Source organism: Podarcis bocagei (genome assembly GCF_964188305.1).
Source record: "Podarcis bocagei genome assembly, chromosome: 8".
NCBI lineage: Eukaryota > Metazoa > Chordata > Lepidosauria > Squamata > Lacertidae > Podarcis > Podarcis bocagei.
In genome coordinates this window covers 32622767-32647115 of record NC_138133.1, presented here as the reverse complement: position 1 = coordinate 32647115, position 24349 = coordinate 32622767, and the positions used below count along the sequence as shown (strand labels likewise).

Genomic DNA, 24349 nt, shown 5'->3' with positions numbered 1-24349 from the left:
AAATGAGCAAATTAGACTGGACTCCACACTTTCTACTCTTGATTTAAGGCTTAACGTAAAGCTTCTTTAAGAAAGAGCTAGTTGTCAAACAGAACACACTGTCCACAAGAACTCATTGGGGGGGGGGGGAATCCAGTGTTGGCAGTTACTAGATAGAAAGTGTATGAAAGTTGGTTCGAGTGTGGACCTTTGGGACTCCCTCCCAACTCTACAAATCTGTAATTCTCTGATTCATAGTAACCTCTTTACTGCTGCTTATGGAAACCCTCAAGAATACCAAACAGGAAGACAGAAGTCGGCAGTTTGTCTTTTAATTAAAGGGTGTCCCTACAGTATCACAGTGGGTTTCTATTCCAATCTGAAAACATCTAGGTAATATCCCTGTTTTTAACTGTAGGTCTGCTAAAAGAAAGCTTGCGGTATTACACAGAATCCCATAACTCACTTACCTGAGATATCTGTCCTGCAACAGGAAGGAACTCACAGTCCCACAAGTAAATCCTTTAATTACTGACTCTCTCAAAGATAAATCATCATTCACTGCACTGACACGAGTTCTACCTGAAAGAGAGGGAAATCACCACAGAAAGATCTTGAGTCATTTTATGTCAAAAAGGAAGTCTGGTTCTGTTTCTTAAAGGGAGAAGACAATTAAAAGTAGACCCTGTACTATATATGACAGTTATATATTTTCTCACAGGAACTCTAAAACCAGCACATAATAAACCTTTTAAAAACATTTTAAAGGTTTGGCAATTAAGCACGTAGAGAAATACCCTTTCCTCCATGAGCTAGGAGCTTTATAGCAGGTGAAGATTCACTCATGAGCAAAGAAATGTGAGTGTTCCAATCAATTATGAAACCACTAGAAGGAATAACACAATTACCTTTTATCTCTTGCAAACTTTAAGATGAGACAGTAGCTGTACTGTAGTCCTAAAAGATACTTACAAGGATGTAAGGGTCCTTCAAAGTAAATATGCGTAGGACGGCACTGTTAATTAAAATGGTTGGGTCTCTAGAATGGTAGCACTGGTCTTATAAGAATGGTTGGGTCTCTAGAATGGTAGCACTGGTCTTATAAGAATGTGTTCCATTTAGGATAAAGGACAGTATACAGAGAAATAATAATAATAATAATAATAATAATAATAATAATAATAATAATAATAATACCTTTATTGTCAATGTACAACCAGTGTACAATGAAATAAACTGAGCCCCCCCCAAACACTCAATCTCATTGCACTCTGTGTTCTTGTCGCACAACACACCAACCCTGAAAGTCAGTTGCACTATATTGTTTTCCCTTCAGCAGCCTAACAGCCCACGGGTAGAAACTGTTTTTTAGCCTGTTGGTATGACTAGTTATACTTCTATATCTCCTGCCCAAGGGTAGAAGATTAAAGAGGTGCTGGCCGGGGTGTGAATTGTCCTTGAGAATTTTTCTCACTCTTCTAAGGCATTGATCCCTTGCGATGTCATCTAGCGGGCTCAGGGGACAGCCCATGATATCATGTGCTGTGTTCACCACCCTCTGTAAAGACTTTCTGTCCGTGGCTGTCAAGCCAACGTACCACACTGTGATACAATATGAGAGGACACTTTCGATTGTGGACCGGTAGAAGGAGGTCATCAACTGTTGTTTAATATTGTTCTTTCGCAAGACCCTGAGGAAATGGAGTCTCTGTTGGGCCTTCCTAACCACGTGAGTTATACTGTTTTTCCAAGTGAGGTCTTCACTAAGGTAAATTCCCAGGAAGTGTAGGAAGAGACTCTCTCCACACAACCCCACCCCCCCGATATACAACTGAGCAAGTTCCCCTCTTTTCCTCTGAAAGTCCAACACCATCTCCTTTGTCTTGCTAATATTTAGATGAAAGTTATTCTCTAGGCACCATGTAGATACTTTTTGAACCTCCCCCCCCCCCCGTACGCTGATTCAACTCCACCTGTAGTTAGACCCATTATGGTAGTATCATCTGTAAACTTAATAATTGCAGTAGATGGATCAGATGAAATACAGTCATGTGTATACAACGAGTACAGGTAGGGAATCAGCATACATCCCTGTGGGGTGCCAGTGCTGTGCTTCAGGGAGGTAGATGTAACAGGCCCAATCCTCACTGTTTGTGTCCAATCCCTCAGAATGGAATCTGGAAAAGTGTTCTAGCATTTTATAATTTGAAACCTGTGAATATGTACAAGTCTGTTCCTTTTTAAGGGAATTTAGAGGGAATTTGATTGTGATGTTTCAGTCTTGCCTAAATATCCTCATATAGTGTTTTATGTAACAGTGACTGTGACTTGTTCAGATAAATATATAAATATTTTTGCAGGCCAGGCAGTAACAGGGTTGATGAGCCCATAAACACTTTTAGAAGATTAGGCTAAATTTATACTTTTAGGGTCTCATTTGTGAGCTACACTGAAATCATACAGATAAGAGTTTTTAAAATCATTCAACTTTATTGATTCCAAAAATGCAGTAAGGAGAAATGACAAGTCACTCTTCATGTCTTCCGCTACAAGCATCCATCATATGTTTCTATAGCCCTGCACTAAAATGGATGCTCTTTTGACTCCTTGCTCAATATAACAATTAATAGGTGATGTTAAATGGGTGACTAAACCAGGGATAGCCAACATGGCATGCTCCAGATGTTGTGGACTACACTTCCATCAGCCCAACCAGCAAAGCCAATGATCAGGGATGATGGGAGCTGTATTCTCATAACATCTGGAAGGTAACACATTGTCTAACCATTATCTAAGCCAGGTTTCCCAAACTTAGGTCTCCAAGTGTTTTGAACTACAACTCCCACCATCCCTAACTAGCAGGACCAGTGGCCAGGGATGATGGGAACTGTAGTCCAAAAAGCTGGAAACCCTGATCTAAACCTTTGACCCTAGTTGCGATGAACTAAACTGCTTTATCAGCAAGGCAAATTTCTGATACCAAGTCATAAACATCTGAGAAGTTCCTGGGCATGTAAAAATATTTTCTCATTCTTACATTTGCTAAATGCTAAACTGGGAAGAAAACACCATTGACTTCAACAATTTCCAAGCAAACAACATTTCTAACAGGCTAATATATAAAGCTGCCGTATACAAAGTAAAACCATTGGTCCATCTCACTCACTACTGTCTAGAGTGCATTGAAGTTGTCTTCCAGGGCTTCAGGCAGGGGTCTCTCCTGGCCCTAGCTCAAGATGCTAAGGATTGAACCTGGGACCTTCTGCATGCAAAGGAGTTGCTCTCCCACTGAGATATGCCCCTTTGCCTAGATGTCACTAAACATTTCCACAGAGATCATAGGATTTTGCTTAGCCATCCCATACAAAGCATTTATAACCTACAGATAGCAAATCTTTGGAATTTGCACAGATATTTTTGTACATTCAAGGGGGAAAGGCTGTTTTCTTCTAGAAGATAGCCTTCACTTGTTTAAGTGAGGAGAATGTAATCTGAATAAAATCTGAAGGTCAGAACCTTTCCCCTGGACCGACTATAATGCAATGCCGTGGCTTCTGTCCAAAGCTAAGAGGTTGGGAAGTGGTGAATTACTAGCTGCAGTATTAAGAGTGCTAGAAAAGGAAACATGGGCTGGGAAAATAAGAGGACACATGTACAAGTAAGCAATTTAGACAACTTATCCAAAGTGGAAGCAAGACCCTAAATTAAGCAACAGCACTGGAAGCCCAACCTTAAATTTGTTCCCACTGTGGTTGAGAAATTTCCATCCTACAGGCAGTGCAAGAGTGGAAGGCTAAAGACAAGGTCACTATTGTAACAGTCTAGCAGTTTGTGGTTTTGTAAATGCCTAGGTTATATACAGTTCAGCAACTCCCCATGCTCAAATCATGTTAAGACAATTTGTGTAGGTGTGTTGTGCCAATGCTCACTGTTGCACCTGAAACAGTTACAAGCAGTTCTGTAAATTTATACTTATTTAATTGCATGCAAATACAAAAACACCAAAAGATTTGTGGGCCTGTTGTGCTAATAGCAAATCATGCATAATGATACTGGAGGGAGGTGACTTGAATAGGCTGAGACATTTACCTTTGCTTTTCGTTCCCAACCTGGTAGCAGTAGTCTCTGTCCTGAACCAAAGTCTTGAAAACTATGGCCAGGGCTGGCCAAGACCATTAGGCAGAATGATTTGAGGTATACTGAAAAGCCAGCAAATGGTTACCTATTTAATTCACTGTTGCTGGGGGTAAGAAAAAACCTGTGGGGTTTTTAACTTCAGATACAAAAATATACTGGCTAGTCTTGGCTACACTGCTGCAACTCAGGCAACAAAATATTTTGGGCCAGTCCTGACTATGACCAAGTGGATCATGAACTAAAACTGAATCCAGATAAGATGGAATTGATTACCTGAGAGGAATATTTTTGATCTGGCATCAGCATATGATTAAAGGGGGCATTCCTGCTCCTAATGGATTATGTATGGATTTTAGGGAGCCCTTAGAATAGTCTTCTTCAAGACTGCAAACCCCATCATCCCCAGCTAGCTTAGCACAATAGTCAGGGATGATAGGAGTTGTAGTCCAACAACTTCTGGGGACCCAAGGTTGAAGAATTCTGCCCTGGATCTAGGACTGCTTTGGAAAGCTTAAGTGACAGCTACTTCCATGAGTGCATTTTATCAACTACAGTTCATCAATAAACAAAAGCTAATCCTGGAGAGCAGGAAATTATTTTCTAACCACCCGAAGAATTAGAGGCCTACCTATCACCACCCACAGCTTAGCAATGCCAAGGAAACAACTGCAACATTGTCTTCTACACAGAGCTACTTTTGAAGAGCTACAGTTGGTGGACAACAGGAGAGTCTGCCTCTTGGCAGGGGTGAAAACCCCATATTCAACCACTGTGATCCAACATCACTTGATATTAGCAGTATTCTAAGGAAGTACAGAAAAGCCTTAGACAATATTGAAGACCACAGAATTCCGCTTCTTAGCACCTCCAATTTTAGCTTAAAATAAGCAAGTTTATAGGCCTTATGATTGCAAAATACATGTTTCAAATATTGTCAGCCCCCCTAAAATTAAAGAACACACTTTATCTGCCAAATTCTATTATCTGTATACAACAAAAACCATTAGTTCAATAGCCACCCAAATTATTATTTTTTCCACTGTAGTAGAAATGTGGAATAGTCTACTAAGTATAATTAAGCAACAGGTGTGTTAAAAGTCACAAAGATATTTATTTCTAAATGTTCTCGAGTTTTGTTTTTTTAATTAAGCTACTAATCCTTGGCGATAAATTCTCAACACTGTCACACAGCTGCCTACAATGCTTTCTTAGTGTGTCAAACCTAGTTATCTTGCTTCCTGAGTCTTTCAGTGTTAATGTTGAAACATCACTGTTGCTAATTGAAGTGAGTGCTTTTTTGACATGTCAACTCTTATTTCCAATTACTTTGAAGCCCAAAAAGACTTTGTCTATCTATAGCTTTAGTCCAAAAGTATTAACTTTGCCTATGTGAAATTCTCTCACACACGCACATACACATGAGAGAGTGGGAGATGAATTCATGGACTTCAGCAAAAGAAAAGCATCTGATAAATGCATACCAGCATCTGGGCTGAGTTTGGTTGACCGCATAATTGGGTTGACCGCATAATTGGGCACAGATAACACATGTACCATATGGAATTCTCCCTTTCTTGGTATACCTCTCCCTACTTAAAACACTCTTGCATACATATCGGCATATTAAACAAGTCTGACATTGCTGTACTTTTGGTCTGCATCAACATGCTTCTTGTTAGTTAAGTAAATAAGAGAACTAGAACTACCTAAGCTTGCTTTCATCCATATATAGAAGATCATAGGTTGCCATTTTCCCATTACTCTTCCCCTACATCTTTGGCAGCTGGAGCCACTGCTCTGGTGATGGGGTCAGGGGGCCATGCTCTAAATCTTCACATGCCAAGATGCATAACATCAAGTCTAATGCCCAGAAGAAGGAACTACTGATGCAGAAGGTCACTAATTGCCAGTTTCTCTGCATTACAAGGGTTCTGGAAAGAAAGCCCCACAAGAGAGATATGAGAATGGGGACACATCCTGACCCTTTAAAATCGCCAGGGGATTCCACAGAAGGTAGAGGCAGCCAAATGCTAAATAAAATAAAAAATATGAATTTTCCTACTTGGGTGAGCACACATTACATTTTCAGGATATTTCCAAAGCAGCACTAAAGGAGACTTTTAGAAGTAGGAAGGCACTGTGTTATATGATCTGCAGAATCCTACAAAATGTGTTGATTTAAAATAATACACAGAGAGAGAAAGTAACATATGTATGCTACCATGCTGAACAGCCACTCCTGCTTTGAAGTTAAATAAAATAAAATAAAATCAGGAGATCTGATCACAGAGCTTCCACACCATGTGATATTTGGTTCTACAAAACATGGGATCGCTCTGAACCCTCAGATCCTATCAGTACCAGGGTTACACGCAACACCATAGAAGGTGCATGGCCAGAACTCCTGATGTGATATAGGTTTCAACATAACCTTTTGCAATCTCATTCTTAGGAACACAGATAGGAAACACGTGTCCCTCCCGATTTTGCTGGATTAAAACCATCCCAGACTCTGGAAATGCTGGCTGCAGCTGCTGGGATTGAAGACCAATGCGTCCTCTATAGTACAGTGTCTGTGCAACCACATTTATTTGCATGAATGTGTGCCTCTATCACTGCTTTCCACATGCATGCTTTTTCTGCCATATATTTTGCGAAACCTTCACTCTCAAGGGATTTGTTCCATTTCCTTCAACTGCTGTATCTCAAAAGATACACAAAACAGACTGTTCTTCTTCTGGTGTCCAACTGCATAGGTACCAGCAGCAAAGACAGTCTGCAGTTAATTACCGTATTTTTCGCTCTATAACACGCACCCGACCATAACACGCACGTAGTTTCTAGAGGAGGAAAATCCGTAGGCATGCCACCCGTAGACATTCCCTCCATAACACGCACAGACATTTCCCCTTACTTTTTAGGAGGAAAAAAGTGAGTGTTATGGTGCAAAAAATACGGTATATGGAATTCATGTTTTTCACCTTCCTTGCCACCAACCATGGTATCTTTGTTTTACTATACATAATTTTTTTAAGTTGTATGGAAGTCACTTGGGCATAAAGGTATTTGAATTGCATTTGAATTTATTCCATGCATTACCGTTGTTGTTGTTTATTGCACTTATTAGTTGCTTTTCTTTTGCAAAAACAACCCAAAGTGATTTACAAAATAGAACAATGATTAAAACCAAAGCCGAATATAAACCTAAACACGTATAAATGCAAGACACATTGAAAAGCCTCCAAATTAAGGAGGGGAGGGGAGAGAACCAGGGTAAAGAGAAATGTTTTTGTCTGGCACTTAAAAGTAGATAGTGGTGGTATCAGGCATATCTCCCTGGGGAGAGCACTCCAGATGTTACTGGAATCAACTCCCATCATCTTTGACCGCTGGCCATCCTGGCTGGGGCTTCTGGGAGATAAGAGTCCAGCAACTTTATACGGCAAACCATCCTATGATCTTTGGATGAAAGGCAGTATATTAATTTAATAAATCATCATCATCATAGCAAGTGGGGAGCCACCACTGAAAAGGCCTGTTCTTATGTCACCTTCCTCTGCATTTTCCTAGGAGGAGGCACACAGAAAGGGTGTTGGATGCCAAATGCAGGGTGTGGGTCAGTTCATGTGGGGACAGGTGGCCCTTCAGGTATTGGGGTCCTGAGCCACATATGGGTCAAAACCAGCGCTTTGCATTGAGCTTAAACTGTGCAATTGCTATTTTTAATCTTAATCACTCTGCATGTGCAATTTCTAATTCTTTCTATACATGCCATTTTAAAAATTGTTTTTACATATGCAGCTGATCTATACAAGCTTTTATTATATTGTAATACTATACTCCCCACAAGACCTCTGCACATCAAAAGCCAAAGGATTTGTGAGGAAAGACTGTCCAGAAGAAACAAGAGACTCACAGTGCTTCTGACTTTCGGATAAAGCCCAGCATGACAACCCCCTCACTCCCAGTCCAGGACATGGAGAAAACTCAGATGAAGACAGAGGGTCAGTGGCACATGAAAAGCAAACCAAAACATGTAGACACCTGTTACGGCATAAGAAAAGCGTCTCAGCTATTTTAGCATTTTAAGCACTGCCTCTTCACAATTAGTGGAGCAATTTCAGTGTTTTTCTTCCAATGCCGCACATTTTATTGGCAGCGACAAAACTTTTAAATCTTATTGGAAATCAGAGAAAGGAGAAAGCACAGCAGGGGACCATTCCCTTAGGCTGATGATTTGAACACAATTTAGTTTACAGTTAACTCGCAGCATGGCTTCTGTAATGTCCTTTATCATCTATGAAGCTGTTCTCTCATTGCTCATTATCATTATCCATAAAAAGACAAGAAAAGATGTTTTGATGCAAAACAGGATAAGAGTTATTTGCGCAAGGGCGAAAAAAATCTCTTTGCAATCATCTGTATTTTAAAAGATGGCTCCCTTTATACCTGCAGAAGAAATCAGGTAGAGGAGGTAGCAACATGTATCCTAGTTGTGTATTGGTGTGGAAGGGAGGGGGACTAATCATACTGAATGCTAGTTTATGCATTCCACTTTCTGCATGAGGAAGCTGTCTCAATCTTAGGCACACCGCTGGTCCATCTAGGGCATTATCTTTACACTATTGTCACACTGACTGACACAGCAGCTCTCCAGCATTTCAGAGAAAGGAATTGAACCTGGAACCTTCTGCATGCAAATCAGATAATAATAATAATAATTTATTATTTGTACTCCGCCCATCTGGCTGGGCTTCCCCAGCCACTCTGGGCGGCTTCCAAAAAAAAATATTAAAATACTCTAATACATCAAACATTAAAAACTTCCCGAAACAGGGCTGCCTTCAGATGTCTTCTAAAAGTCTGGTAGTTGTTGTTCTCTTTGACATCTGGTGGGAGGGCATTCCACAGGGAGGGCGCCACTACCGAGAAGGCCCTCTGCCTGGTTCCCTGTAACTTGGCTTCTCGCAGTGAGGGAACTGCCAGAAGGTCCTCGGTGCTGGGCCTCAGTATCCGGGTAGAACGATGGGGGTGGAGACTTATAGATACCCTAACACTGATCTATAATCCTACATAGATCCACTAAGGTGGGGAATAGATAAGAGTGGGTGGGGGAAATAAAGAGAAAGGACGTATGGTGTGTGAGTCTGCATGTGTGGAGGTTTTTCTGCTCACCTCAATGGAATGAAAGTATTTCAGCAAACTCTGGTAAACCGTCTGCTGAAGTAGGCTGTTTAATAGGAAAAGCATGATGAAACCTCATTCCTAAGCTGCTGCAGAATTTTCCCTCAAACTCTGGCAATTCTGCTCCAAAGACCATTACGGACAGAGAGCAAAGCCTTTTTTTAAAAAAAATGTAGATATGGAGAGTCTGTTTTCTAGCAGGGTCTGTCCTCACAAGTCCTCTTCGAGGTCACTGAGTAGGTGGAGACCAAGCAGCTGTGCCAAGAGGACTGGTGGAGTCAGCAAACACAGCTATCGAGCAGACACTCGCCAAAAATTCCACAGGGGGAGAAAGAAAACAAGAAGCGCCAAAAGTGGTTTGCCTTCTACGGGCATCCAGTTGTTAGGTGTGTTTTCTTTAAATACAGTGGTGAAAACACACAGACACAAGGCACCAGGATAAATTATAAAAGCCAGAATGCCAGCCTGACGAACTGCATTGATGTGGCATCTTCTCTGGGTTCAGAGCTTGGCTCCGGCCTTCCTTGGCATTCCTCCTTTCCCCAGCACGAAATCAATTACCTAAGGCAAGCCTCCGAATGATTTAGAAACTTCTGCATGGCTTTTGGTTCTTCTTTCCTCCCTCCACTCTCAATCTCAGTCTTTACAGAAGGGGGGTGGGGTGGAAAAGTAATATCCGGGCAACACCCCTTCCAAGTCACCCATTTCAGTCTCTAGAGGGAAGGACTGATTAAGGGGAACACGTAACATTGCTGAGGTGTTCCTCCAGCTTTTTACAGGCTCGGCAGAATCACTGTACTTGCCAACTGCTAGCTGCATTCTGGAGGATTGCTCATATACTCCAAGAGCTCACACATGTGCTGATTTTGTAGGATTTGGAGAGATTAGTAACCTGTAACTGCCAACAGTCCATAGCTTGAGGCAAAAAATAGATAACCTCGGCTAACCTCGATTCCAAATAACTGTTCCTTCCCTTCCCTCTTTCCTGTGGTGCAAGCAAAATGGCAGAAAGACATTTCTTTTATCAATACACTCACTTGAATACTGCCTGTTTCAGCATCCTACTGCACACCTTAAGCTACTAAAACAAATAAATAAAATGACAGGGGGAGGAGGGCACAGAGTGATGAGGTTTAACTTTCAGGCTTTTACTAATGCATTATGCTTTGAGCTGGTACCTATCAAACAGACACTCCGGGGCTTCAGAGCTGTTCTCATCAAAACACAAAATGGATAAACGATGGACTCAGAAACAATCAAGCACCCTTTACTTGCCTCGCAGATGGCTGAACCGAAAGGCTAAGCATGTAAATCAACATTCCTATTCCTCCTCACTTTCTGCACTTTAGTCGTAATCCTTTCACCTGGTGTAAACACACATGCTGTATTATTTGGACTAGAGACCACCCAGCAATAGCCTGCCATCTTTCATTATCTGCTGTAAGTGGGAGAGGGTGATGGATGTGTGTGTGTGTGTGTGTGTGTGTGTGTGTGTGTGTGTGTGTGTGTGTCAAATCCTTTAACAGCATTCCACCTGGAATTTGTCCAAAAGTTCACCTATCAAATGTCATCATATAAGAGTACCTGAAACTTCAGAAAATACTTCACAGCATGAAAGCACAAAAGGACTGTCTTGTAAATACAAATATTAAACCCAACACCTCATCACTCTGCCCCCTCTGTCACCAAGCTGCCCTAACACATGTGCTGCCTGAAGTGGACAAGCAAAAGCTGCCCCACACTCTGTTGCTGCCCCCCAAGCTCTGGGCCCCACTTTGCCACACACACTGCAATTTCCTCCTCCCCATTCAGTGATGAACTTGGTCAGTTGTGTGAATTGTGTGGCTTTTAAAAATAGGAGTGGGAGCTTTTAAAATGCCATGTTGTGAACTGCCCTGAGATCTATGGGTACAGGGAGGAACATCATTTCAATAATAATAATAATAATAATAATAATAATAATAATAATAATAATAATAATAATAATAATAATAATAATGGTGTTGGCAGGATTTGGTAAACTGTATATGGAATGAGTGCAAATGACTGGGGTTGACAAACAGTAGGCCTGCATTTCTATTTATCAAGCCAAAATATGGCAGACCCACTCTAGAAATATATACAAGTGATATCCATAGTTCAGCTATCCTCTTTACCACTGTACACACACACACACACACACACCAATTTCTCTGGTGACCAGTTTCTCCCTGTTTTTGCCAACCAAGTCTGCTAGGATACTGCATAAAAAGATTTAATATATTCAGATATTTTTTGAGCACTTTGTACAAGTACACCTTACCTAAAGACAGCATCTAACCCACAAAACCAAAAAATGGTTGGAAATGAGAGCTTGAAGGTATCGGCTAATTTTGAATTACATTACATATTGTGTCTTTACTTAATCTCTTTTCAAATCAAGTAATATTATAATTGCAATATCATTCCATTGTGTTTCATGTCTCCCAAACACCAAATTAGTGTGAATATTAAAACAAGCTGAAGCTTTATAGTTTAATTACTTTAAGTATATTCGCCGTGACTTGCTGCAAGTACTGGAAGGGTGGGGGCTTGGAGGTTTGGAGAATATATAAGAGACTGACTTGCAGTCTCTAAGACAGAGCTTTTAACCAAAAATGACTCTTGAATTCTGACCTTTGGGCTCCGTATTATGAAGAATAGTCTAAATTAGAATACTGCAGAACATTCCAGCTCTTGGTAAAGTGATGGCAAATCATTACAGCCCTTATTTTAAGATGATCAAACGAATCTTAATGAAACATGCTTGCGTTCTATGCTGTTAACAGCCACTTTGTATTCCTAGATCTACCTTAATGACAAATTTGGCACCGTTTCTCTAGGACTAATCACACAGGCAGTCTGAAAACCTGCTTATGTATTTAATATTAACATTATTTTTAAAGCATTGTCTTTCATCATTTAACACCATTTCCAAATGCAAAGCCAACTTCTTTGAGACTTTAAAACAGTCCAGGATGCAGCCAAGGAAGCATTCAGCAATATGGAGATAGTGTTGTATATGGCTCAGTTCCAAGCTTTACGGTGCCTAGATCACTGTGGTTTAATTTGTTAAGACTCATTATTTTTAAAAACTTTATTCTGGGAAGGCCTTGACAAAAATCCCTTATTATAGTTGGACTGTCCAAGGACTGGAGCTTTATTCTTGCCGAGTGTTTATTAAAAATGTAGACTGCGGTGCTCTGTAGACTTACCTTGGCATAAACCCCACTGAAGTTAGTAGGATGTTCACACACAAAAATATGATAAAAACATACAATGAACAACTGCATAGAGGCAGTGGCCATTTTGCACGGGGGTTCCATTCCAGGCCCCCACCCATCAGTGGTGCATACATAAAGCCCACCCCAATCCAACCCCCATTCTACCCTCTTCCAGGTCCAAAAGGACTCATGTTGTCATTGGTTGCACATCAGATGGATGCACACAAAATGGCTGCCGCCTGTACATAAAAAGAGCTAAGCATTTGCATACATAAAAATAACCTTACATGTTATTTATTATTATTCAATATCAATTCACGTAGGGGGCACAAGGCCACATGTACCACCACATGACCAGCTTCCCTGTCCATCTCCAGCCTTCCCATGTTCAACAAGGAAGGTTTGAAGAAGGCTTCTATCCATGTTTAAACTGAGGGAGAGCTACTGCTTTTGTTTGTTGCATTGTTGTGCATTTTTGTTTCTTTATATCGTAAATCACCCTGTGATCCTTGGATGAAGATCGGCATGGAAATAAATAAATAAGTAAGTAAATAAGTAAATATTGAAAGACAGCCCCTTTCAGAGCTCCCCTGCTCAAAATACGAAGGTCAGGAACAGAGAGTGCAGAGCCAGCATACACGGGAACTTTTGTAGTGGTGGGAGAATAAACATGACCCCAACATCATCATGCTCAGTCAGAGCTATTGTCTATTTCTGGCATTTCTGACTTGGTCTTTTCTGCTCAAAATCCTGTGTGCATCTACTCAGAAGCGAGCTCCACTGATTTTAGAAGAGGAGGAGGAGGAGGAGGAGGAGGAGGAGGAGGAGGAGGAGTTTGGATTTGATATCCCGCCTTTCACTCCCTTTTTTAAGGAGTCTCAAAGCGGCTAACATTCTCCTTTCCCTTCCTCCCCCACAACAAACACTCTGTGAGGTGAGTGGGGCTGAGAGACTTCAGAGAAGTGTGACTGGCCCAAGGTCACCCAGCAGCTGTGTGTGGAGGAGCGGGGAAGCGAACCCGGTTCCCCAGATTACGAGACTACCGCTCTTAACCACTACACCACACTGGCTCTCAAATTTTAAAAGAATTTACAAGTTAAACATGGTTAGGACTACATCTTAAGCTTTTCCCACTGACCCCACTTAATTCTCAGTGAATTCTTTGATCTTATCAAGGCTGCGTTATTCTGATTTGTCCCTTGCGGGCTCCCCTTTTTTTTTTTTTTAGGTTTTAAGATTTTTTTTTATTTTATTTTTTAATTCATCATTAATACATATATACAAGCATACAAACATACATTTCATACAATCCTTAAAAATGTTCAAACATACTTACACTCAATCCCACAAATAGTTCCTTTCCCCATCACCATCCACCAACCCTTCACCCCGCCTTTGTGTTTGACTTCCAATCTACTCAATTACAATTTCTTTCCACTTCTATTACTTTCTTTCACACACCTTTACCCTAATTTCATACTTCTTTTTCTATTACACATTGTTTTCCATCTTATTTGATATTTCAGTATTTGAAACGGAACTTGTTTATTCTAATAGGAGTTCTGATTTTTCGATATGATTTTGCAAGTATCTTTTAAACACCTTCCAGTCCCTATCTATCTTTTCTTTTGAAATCCTTCCAATTTCTTCCATTGTTTTGGATATATTGTAATACTCCAATAATTTGGCAAGCCACTCTGTTTTTGTCGGTATTATACCACTTTTCCAGTTTTTCGCAATCAATAGCCTTGCTGCTACTGTTGTGTATAAATATAAGGTCTTATCTTCTTCCTTTAGGCTTCCTGGTACTATTCCCAATAGAAAACCTTCTGGTGTTTTCCTAAATGAGTATCTAAACATTTTTTTTCATTTCATTATATATTATTTCCCAAAATTGTTTGATGTTTAAACAATTCCACCATATATGTATCATAGTACCTTTTCCCGTGTTGCATCGCCAGCAGATATCGCTACAGTTTTTATTCATTTTTGCTATTCTTTCAGGTGTTAAATACCATCTATGTTGCATTTTAAGGTAATTTTCTTTCAGTATATAACACATGGTGAATTTCATATCTTCTTTCCACAATTTTTCCCATTGTTCAAACATAATATTTTTCCCAATGTCTTGCGCCCATTTAATCATTGATGCTTTAACCAATTCATCCTTTGTTTCCCACTCTAAAATCAGATTATACAATTTAGATATATTTTTTGATTTTTCTTGTATTAAATATTTATCGAATTTTGATATTTCTTTTTCAAATCCTAACTTTTTGTCTTTTGCTAATCTATACTTAATTTGAATATATTGAAACCAATCACTAATATGAGCTTCCCTTTATCTCACCTTAGGTCTTTCTTTTATCTTATTTCTTTCAGTCCATGAATTTGATCACATAACTCCATTATTGTTTTCTCTTCGTTAGTTACCTCATCCGTTCTTGCATTCAATTTGAAGTTCTGCTATTAGCATCCGCAGTTCCTTTATATCTTTCTTCTTCCTTCCTTGATCTCTTTATTCTTCAAGTTCTGGCTCTCCAAACTACATATTTCTAACCTTTTATCTTGATTATGTACATTTTATTGGGGTTGGCTCCTTATATCTAGAATGAGTTTCCCCCCTAAAATCTGGTTTGTTTAATCCCACTGCACCATTCAATAAATTCCTCAATGCCTATTTGACTTAAGAAAGCATTAGTAGTCCTCAGCCTCACTCCTAATGTTTTACTTGCATTTACTTGAACACAAATAAAACCCTCCAATACTTCTGGGGGCTTGTACGCACACCCTGTATCACCAGACCTGCTTTTAAGCAAATGCCTGTACATAGTGAGCATAGACTCGATAGCATCATCTCTCTTCTCCGTTTTCTTTCTTAGGTGTGCTTATTTATCAGGTTGCCTGTCTCGTGGCAGCAGAAGACTGTGTCCTTTCAACATTTCTATATAGAATCATAGAGTTGGAATAGACCACAAGGGCCATCGAGTCCAACCCCCTGCCATTCAGGAAACACCATCAGAGCACTCCTGACATATGGTTGTCAAGCCTCTGCTTAAAGACCTCCAAAGCAGGAGACTCCACCACACTCCTTGGCAGCAAATTCCACTGTCGAAGAGCTCTTACTGTCAGGAAGTTCTTCCTAATGTTTAGGTGGAATCTTCTTTCTTGTAGTTTGGATCCATTGCTCCGTGTCCGCTTCTCTGGAGCAGCAGAAAACAACCTTTCTCCCTCCTCTATATGACATCCTTTTATATATTTGAACATGGCTATCATATCACCCCTTAACCTCCTCTTCTCCAGGCTAAACATGCCCAGCTCCCTTAGCCGTTCCTCATAAGGCATCGTTTCCAGGCCTTTGACCATTTTAGTTGCCCTCCTCTGGACACGTTCCAGTTTGTCAGTGTCCTTCTTGAACTGTGGTGCCCAGAACTGGGCATAGTACTCCAGGTGAGGTCTGACCAGAGCAGAATACAGTGGCACTATTACTTCCCTTGATCTAGATCAGTGTTTCCCAACCACTGTTCCGCGGCACACTAGTGTGCCGCGAGATGTTGCCTGGTGTGCCGCGAGATGTTGCCTGGAGGGAGGTGGGCGAGTCGGGCAGCAAGAGGCGGGGCGGCGGCAGCGAGGAGAGGCCGCCCAGCGCGGGGCTCTCGCCGTCTGCCTGCCTGGCTGCCTGCGAGCTCGGCGGGCAGCGCCTCCGTCCGCAGCGCCCGCCTCACGGCTCTCATTCCCTGCCCCTGCCAAAGCTCACCCAGCCAAGCCGCGCTCTCCTTCCTGCCTCGCTTTGCTGCCTCCTCCCCCCCCCCACCCCCAAAGCTTGGAGGTTTCCCGGCAAGGGGGAGGGAAAAAAATTGAAACTTACACTTTCGTGCGTCCCTCCCGCCGTGACGCTGCGCGCTGACGTCACGGGGCTGTAATGGTGGTGTGCCTCGAGATTTTTTTCATCAAACAAGTGTGCCTTTGCCCAAAAAAGGTTGGGAAACACTGATCTAGATGCTATACTCCTATTGATGCAGCCCAGAATTGCATTGGCTTTTTTAGCTGCCGCGTCACACTGTTGGCTCATGCCAAGTTTGTGGTCAACCAAGACTCCTAGATCCTTTTCACATGTACTGCTCTCGACTTGGAGATATACAGTATCTCCACTTGGAGATATACAGTATCTCCAAGTGGTTGCTGGGCTGTTGAAGGTGGGTGGAGTGACAATGATCAGGTACAGTAGGTATGGAGGGAGAAATTAAGCTTTGGTTCCCTTGGTCTTCAGAAAAACCTCTGAAGGTGGTATTTCCTTTGGGGGCCATGGGGGCAGAGAGAATCTCCCATGGGTGCTGAAATGGGCAGGAAGAACAGCTTTGAAAGACAGATTTTCCTCAGGACCACAGCAGGAAACTCCCTCTTCATGTCTGCAGTGATCCCAATATTTACCAGTCCTCCCCTCTCCCCCACCCTGGTCCTATTTACATTTTAAAAACAACAACCTGTAAGTTAAGCTGATCTCTGGGATAAGCATATCCTATTATGCAGTCTGAGCTGTCAGCTGAAATACTAAGGTTAGCCTTGTTTTTCTTTTTTCCAGAATACCACACACACAATACTTGAATTTTGATATGCTGACAAATTCTTTAAGTTATTCCATTTCCCTCCCCAAGCTAATATGCCAACTGGGTGGCCGGAGGGAAAGGAGCCAAGAATGGACATTCTTGTAGATATTTGCTGCTTGCAGAGCAGTTCAATATCAGACGCCTGCTTCCTCAGCCGTGACTGCTTTCCATATTTTCTTTACATTTATTTTCCCCCTCCCCTGCCCTGTGACAGGTTGATATATGAAAACCAACAGTGAGGCAGCAACACAAGGAGCGGCGGCGGCGACATGAGCTCCAGGTGTTGGGGGAAGGGAAGGAGAAGCCTACAAAATGTCTCTGCTCCGATACATTATCACATTCCACAGAAATATTATGGTTCACGAGTCTCTTGTTTTCCAGCGTATTTTATACCACATTACAAATGTACCACTTCATCTGGAAAAGAAATAAGGGCCTGCAAGGGCAAAATATGTGGGCCAGGGCCAGGATCGCTCTAAGGCAAACCATTACAGCAAAACAACCATTTAAGATGGGAAGTTTCATTCTCTCTGTATAGATTTTTTTTTAAAGCAAATTTCAGCTGAAAAGATCAGGGAGCAGGAATGCCACATGCCCATTTTTCTCAGCACAGGCTTCTTAAACCTGCGATTATTTATTACATTTGTATACAGACCATGCAGCAAAGTTCTCCAGGAGGCTTACATAAGCTTTGAAATATAATTCGCAATGAATCAGGAAAACCAAGATAAAATAAATCACAACAGCAAAAAGCCAGGGGGGGGGGTCATCTAAAAAGCTGCATAAAACAGTGCATCTGAAATAGCCATTAAAATCAGAATAAAAACGCAGCAAAGGAAATGGGTGGCGGGGGGGTGGACTCTAAAAGTTCCTAATATAGATGATGATTAAAAGGTCTGGGAGGAAAAGAAGGCTTGCACCTGGCACATGAAAGACCATAATGTACAGACCAGGTGAGCCTCTTTTCAAGGAGTGCATATTGTTAGTGTGGTGTTACTACTAAAAAGGCCCTTTCAGAATCATGTGTGAGTGTGTGTGCACATAGTTATTTCACACACCCTGCTTCTTTGATTGGGAGCTCAAGCAACCTGCACATGGAATTCAAGTGGTCCACAATCAGGAAAGCTTACAAGACTAAACTGTGAGTTATCAGGAGTCTTGAAGGAGAGAATCTTGGCAGCAGATCTCAGATACCTTACGTCTTATGCAGCTGAGGCAGGTCTGTGAAGAGAGCATGGCTTGCCTGAGGCAAACGAATGGGTGCTTGACAGGTAATATTCAAACTAGGGAAATCCCAATCTGCAGCTGTAACAGCTCAAAATGATACTCAACATTGCACAAAGCTCTGTTCAGGGCAGTGCCTGCGCCAAAAATTTATCCTGCATCCCCGCCTCCAACTATTCTCCATCAAGGAGTGGGGGGGGGGGGAGGGTGGCATGAAAATTACCAGAGAAAATTGTGGTGAAATTCTCATGGGTGTGTTATAATAGGGTTTGTGCTGCGCTTACCATGCTTTTGAGGTAGTCGAAAGGTGGTTGTGAGTGTCCTTTTCTGTCATCTGCAAACCATCTCACCATTGGTCTGCACTCCCCTGGTGTCTAGCCTTCATTTAAAGGCCAGGGGAAGACATGAAATAACTCTCCCCATCAACACCAACCCAGCAGCTCTTTCAAGGGAGGAAATATAGGCAGTCAGGGAAGCTACAGAACACAGGATAAATGCCTGAGGGAAAGAAAAACACATATACCACCCCTGGCCACATTACAATGATTTCATGAGCTGAAAACTCTGCACCCACCAAAATCCTGAAGTGTGATAAGAATGAGGCAGAAAAACGAAAACCTTTCCCACAGGAGAAGAAATATTTTGAGAAACACAGAGGACACAGAGGATATTTTGAGAGGACAGATTTCAGTACAGAACTAATTCATCATGCATTTTAAAATGTTAATTGTAAGCAGCCCCTTGGACCCCAGATGCTATTTGCAATGAAGCCCTGGAAAAGCTTCAATAGAAATTGGACAATAGCAGGTAATACCATGCAGATCTGCTTATTTTCTTGCAGATTTGTATAATTATACCCACAGTGTTTTCCAAAAATAGGCATTATGGAACGGTTTGCCCACAATTTAGAAACATAATCAGCAAGTGGCCTCCCCATCGGAAGCGTGGCATACAGTACTTTAAATAGCCTCAAAACTGTCTGAGGCTGGGTTTTTGTTTTTTGTTTTGTCCCTGTGAATCTGAATACATGGTAGTGTGGAAGAAGCAGATGAAACACAACAGGATCCAACCAAGTGCCCGAAAACAACTGGTCACTACAACAAACTACTGAGAGGGGAACTGCAAAGCCAGGCAACCCTGTTTGGTAACTAGAATGTAAGCTAAACTGTTGCTTGGGACATAAAGCTGCAAGTATACAAAAATCCCATCAAGGAGGAGTATGGATGTGAATTAGGAACAAGCGTTAAGAGAAGAAAATACAGGCATAAGGAGGACACAAGGCATCCTTGTCTTCCACCTAGTTATTAAATAGAAGCAGCATATATCTTTTTAGTGACATAGTCACAATTCTTATTCAGTTTATATATATTTAGAACCTTTGCCCCAACTTTCCCCCCTATTTCCTCAATCAAACATTAGTTATTTGACAGAATGTGTATGCCTCTAAGCAGTTTATTTATCATTATTTGCTCTATTTGCAAACTAAAAGGTAAAGGTAAAGGTACCCCTGCCCGTACGGGCCAGTCTTGCCAGACTCTAGGGTTGTGCGCTCATCTCACTCTAGAGGCCGGGAGCCAGCGCTGTCCGCAGACACTTCCGGGTCACGTGGCCAGCGTGACAAGCTGCATCCGGCGAGCCAGCGCAGCACACAGAAAGCCGTTTACCTTCCCGCTGGTAAGCGGTCCCTATTTATCTACTTGCACCCAGGGGTGCTTTCAAACTGCTAGGTTGGCAGGCGCTGGGACCAAATGACGGGAGCGCACCCCGCCACGGGGATTCGAACCGCCGACCATGCGATCGGCAAGTCCTAGGCACTGAGGCTTTTACCCACAGCGCCACCCGCATCCCCGATTTGCAAACTACCTTTCATCAATTAGAACCCAATACGATTTGCAACATATACATAAAACAATAAAATATAGCTACATTTAAACCATTAAAAAAACCACACTTAAGCCATTTATTTATTTATTTTTAAAAGCAGCATATCAAGACAGCAAATGGCCCTCACTGATTATGGCTGGCCTGACCAAATCATGCTCGCTTTTACTGCTGCCTAAAAAACAAAATTCACTGTTCACTGCTCTGCAACTTACTAGAAGAATGCAATAACTCGGAATGTGGTATTCTTTGCCTATTGCTACAACCGGGCTTTGGCAACTTGGGTTTGGGTAGCCTGTATAATTTGTGACAACTAAAAATTTCACTATTTTCTATTTCTGTATGGGTGCTTCAAGCTGCAAACCCATTTTATTCAATATCTGGCTTTTTTGTAAATAAAAACTTACATTAATTTTAGACTGGCATTTACGTTTTTGATCATCGCGTCTATTGCAATAGCTTCTGCAGCACACAACTGTTTCTAGGGAATATCCCTAAAGCAATGGTTTTGTGACCACACACGAAGGATGCAGATTCAACATGTGAACAGGCAGAACAAGCAAATCTGGCAAAAAGAGACAGAAGGGAAAGAGGAAAAGTGTTCCTCTTCCCCATGAGCCTTCTCAGAATGCAGGAAAGGAAATTCTGTCAGGCCAGGCAGGAATCAGGAAGGAAGGTAGAGGTGGCAGAATAGTGGCATCGCCAGTGGTGCTACTCTGCCAGAGAGAGGACGTTTTGTCGCTATTCCTCAAATGTTCATTGAAGATTCATTGTGTTGCTCAGCTCTTACAGACTGCTTTGGGGCATGTTCATAGATCCTAGGCAACACCTCAGGTTGCAGCCCCTTGCCCAGGCAGTCAATTCAGCAGCTTTTGAAGTTCTCCTACAGACAACTACATTTCTCTTGAGCACCCTGCCCAGTTGGTTAGTTTGAGGACTCTCTCAATAAGGGTGCACAAAGACAGTATTCACTCTGTTTTACAAGAATTGTTTGCATTTTGCATATTATTATTATTATTATTATTATTATTATTATTATTATTAGGTTCACTCACTCAGCTAGTACTAAATTATGTTTCCCACCCAAGTTTTCAAGTACAGTGGTACCTTGGGTTAAGTACTTAATTCGTTCCGTAGGTCCGTTCTTAACGTGAACTGTTCTTAACCTGAAGCACCACTTTAGCTAATGGGGTCTCCCGCTGCTGCCGCACCGCCAGAGCACGATTTCTGTTCTCATCCTGAAGCAAAGTTCTTAACCTGAGGTACTATTTCTGTGTTAGTGGAGTCTGTAACCTGAAGTGTATGTAACCTGAAGCGTATGTAACCCGAGGTACCACTGTATGGGCAGGTTTTTAATATAGCATGCTTTTTAGCAAGTACTGTACCTTCCTGCTCTGCTGCACCACCCAAGGCCAGTTCGGGGTTGGTGAATGGTCACTCCACAGCCCAAGTTTACAAGAAATGGTTCCAAAATCTCCCAAGGGCCTCGGTAGCATAGAGCCCACACAACTGTATCCGCCCAACTACCCCAAAGTTGGAGAGAGGATGCTTTAACTGTAATTGGCAATTCAAAAATGTGCACACAAGAAACACAGAGAGAGAGAGAGCGCAAATCCACCGCTGGGCTATAGCTACACATGCCATGTGCAAAAATTACAATCAGCTACAGTATAAGGCAGCTTCCTTGGTTGCTATATTTGACCCAGCATAGTGCTTAGGATACCATTAACACCACATCAAGAGAGAGACCCCACCAATTTCTGTTTGTGCACTTGTGCATGCAGGCCTCTATGTGTGCTTGTTAAACATACTAGCACACCACAAGTTCTCCTTGTAAATTTACCTTTCGGCTGAAGTATTTGAGAACTGTTACAGTTTTCCTGTAAAAATGTCATGGAGGCAGGAGCAGCACTAAGCCCAGGATTGGTGGCTTTCATAGTCCAATCCAGTGTTATATTTTTGCAGTTAAGGGATTTCATGGATTTTTCACTTCACAGTTAAACTTACTTTTAAAAAACAAAATGCACCTTTAAACCAGTTTATTTTGTCCAGATCTTTTTTTTTTAAAAAAAAGGAAACTTAATAGCTAAAAAAAAATCCGCAGCACTTCTGAAGAAAATATTTCTAAGTGAATTTTACAGGTTTCTTACAATATACCAAAAAAAAAAAACCCACCCTAAAATAAAACTAAAGACAGAAGAAAAAATGAGCTTTTGGTTGATTAGAAGGATGGCTACAATGCTAGTAATTGTTAATGGAAGAATATGAGGTGGTACAATCTGCCTCTAGGACTCACATGAAAGTAGGACTCACTTGAATGATTCTGGCAATCTTTTTTCAGAAAATAAAGCATTATAATTTGGAACAGGGAAGCAGCTGTTGGCAGCAGCCTGCCTTGGTAACTTTTTTGGTGAACACACTTTAAGAAAAAATCACTAGACATAGGAAGGAAGCAAATAAAAAGCCCTGGCTTTAAACTTAATTGACTACTCCACTGAAAAAACCAGCCCACTGGCCTGTATTTTCCTTTGACAGAGACTGCATTTTTACAGGAAATAGTGTCAACAGTTCAAGTACTTCAACCAAAGGTAAAGTTACATCTGCTCCCAGAGACCTTGATGTGTGCCACTACATACACACATGCAATGCTTTTTTTCTTTAAAAAAAAAAGTTTAGGGATACTCTCATTTTCCTACTCATATTGAAATTCTGCTCCTCAATGAGGCCCAACTTAAGATTCACAAATGTTTAGGGGTATGCGTCCCCCTGCGTCCCCCCAGGAAAAATAAATCACTGCACACATGTACATGTAGAAGTAGGTGCATATATGGAACTATGTAAAGAAAAGGCAGGGATATGTGCAAACATGGATCTAAAAAAAGAGAGGCACAGATGTGAAAAAATGTCAAAGTTTACCCCAGTCCTCCTTTCCCCTTCCCATCTCCCTCGTACCATCTGCAAAAGCTCAAGTCTGCCCAAATTTGCAGCCGAAGTGACCTTGAGGCCCTGCATAGCTGGTTACTCAAACTGCACCTGCACAGGATTAAGTATCCTGTTTGTGAGTGATGGCTGCCCCCCCCCTGCCCCTTCTCAGTCTGAAACAGTTTTCACAAGATGAAGCCGGGTGAGAGGGAGGCTCAGGGAGACCAGCGTCTTCCCTTCATGAAGAGAGCAGCCGCAATAATATTGATTTAGGTTGTTAACCTTACCCAAGTCACCACCTGCAGAAAGTTGCGTCTGAAATTCTTATACATGTTTAGATCCGTTCTAGTTTCAACCCAAACATAATTACTGCCTTTCACAGATGTGGATCTAACCTGGAATACGAAAGTCTCCTATAAGGTCTGCATGTGTTCTCCTAATAAATGTGGGTTTGTTATACATGTTGAGCAAGAAGGTGAGGAAAGGGGATATTTACCCACCCAACTGGATTATTGACTATATGATTTTGAGAGATGCCTTGGTAAGGTAGGTGTGCCAAGGGGAAAAAAGATGTGCCAGGAAAAAAAGGCTCGCTTGAAGTTTTCGTAACTATCCCAGATTCCCAAAGTGTGAGGTGGGCTTGACAAATTTGTGTACAAATTTGTGTACATGCTCAAGCACGCAAGGAAGCAATATCTCAACCTGTATCCTAATTACTTGTCTATTTACTTGTGCCTGTGAGACAAATTTCATGTATGGATTCTTCCTTCCTTCCTCCTAAAATGTGCAAACAGGGCTGTGCCTAAACCACAAAGACTTTTTCTTCTTCTCTATCCTTCCTTTTCTATATGAAGCAACTGTGTCCATTCATACACATCTCACGCCCTCCTCAAAAATGAAAGCACCCATCATAAAACTGAAAATACATTGTATACATGGAAGTTTAGGAGGATAAGACTGGTTGAGGCTATATAATCACTGGCTCATGTAAACCTCTAGATACTAGAAGCTACCAGTTAGTAGATGAGTCCTCTGGTTATGCAAAATAAGAAACTTTGCTGAAGCTTCAACAGCAAACACTGTTTTACCAATGTATTTTGCACTGCAAAAGAAAAGTACCTATACTCTGGACTTATTCAGACGACAGTTGTTAATTCAAAAATGGAGTACTGA

At 41.5% G+C, this 24349-nt stretch overlaps 2 long non-coding RNA genes across 11 annotated transcripts in view; one reads left to right on the top strand and one right to left on the bottom strand.

Moving 5' to 3' along the window:
* The window catches only part of LOC308593935, a 401889-nt gene that overhangs the window by 237436 nt on the left and 140104 nt on the right, over positions 1-24349 (bottom strand). For 9 of the 10 annotated variants that reach the window (XR_014011096.1, XR_014011098.1, XR_014011099.1 and 6 more), the window contains exon 4: positions 450-561. This is a non-coding gene — a long non-coding RNA (uncharacterized lncRNA). Of the gene's footprint in view, positions 1-428; positions 562-24349 lie in introns of all 10 variants that reach the window. The other variant, XR_014011097.1, reaches the window with a different exon arrangement.
* Positions 1-24349, top strand: part of LOC308594018 — a 181179-nt gene that overhangs the window by 145537 nt on the left and 11293 nt on the right. The gene's annotated exons all lie outside the window — the stretch shown is intronic.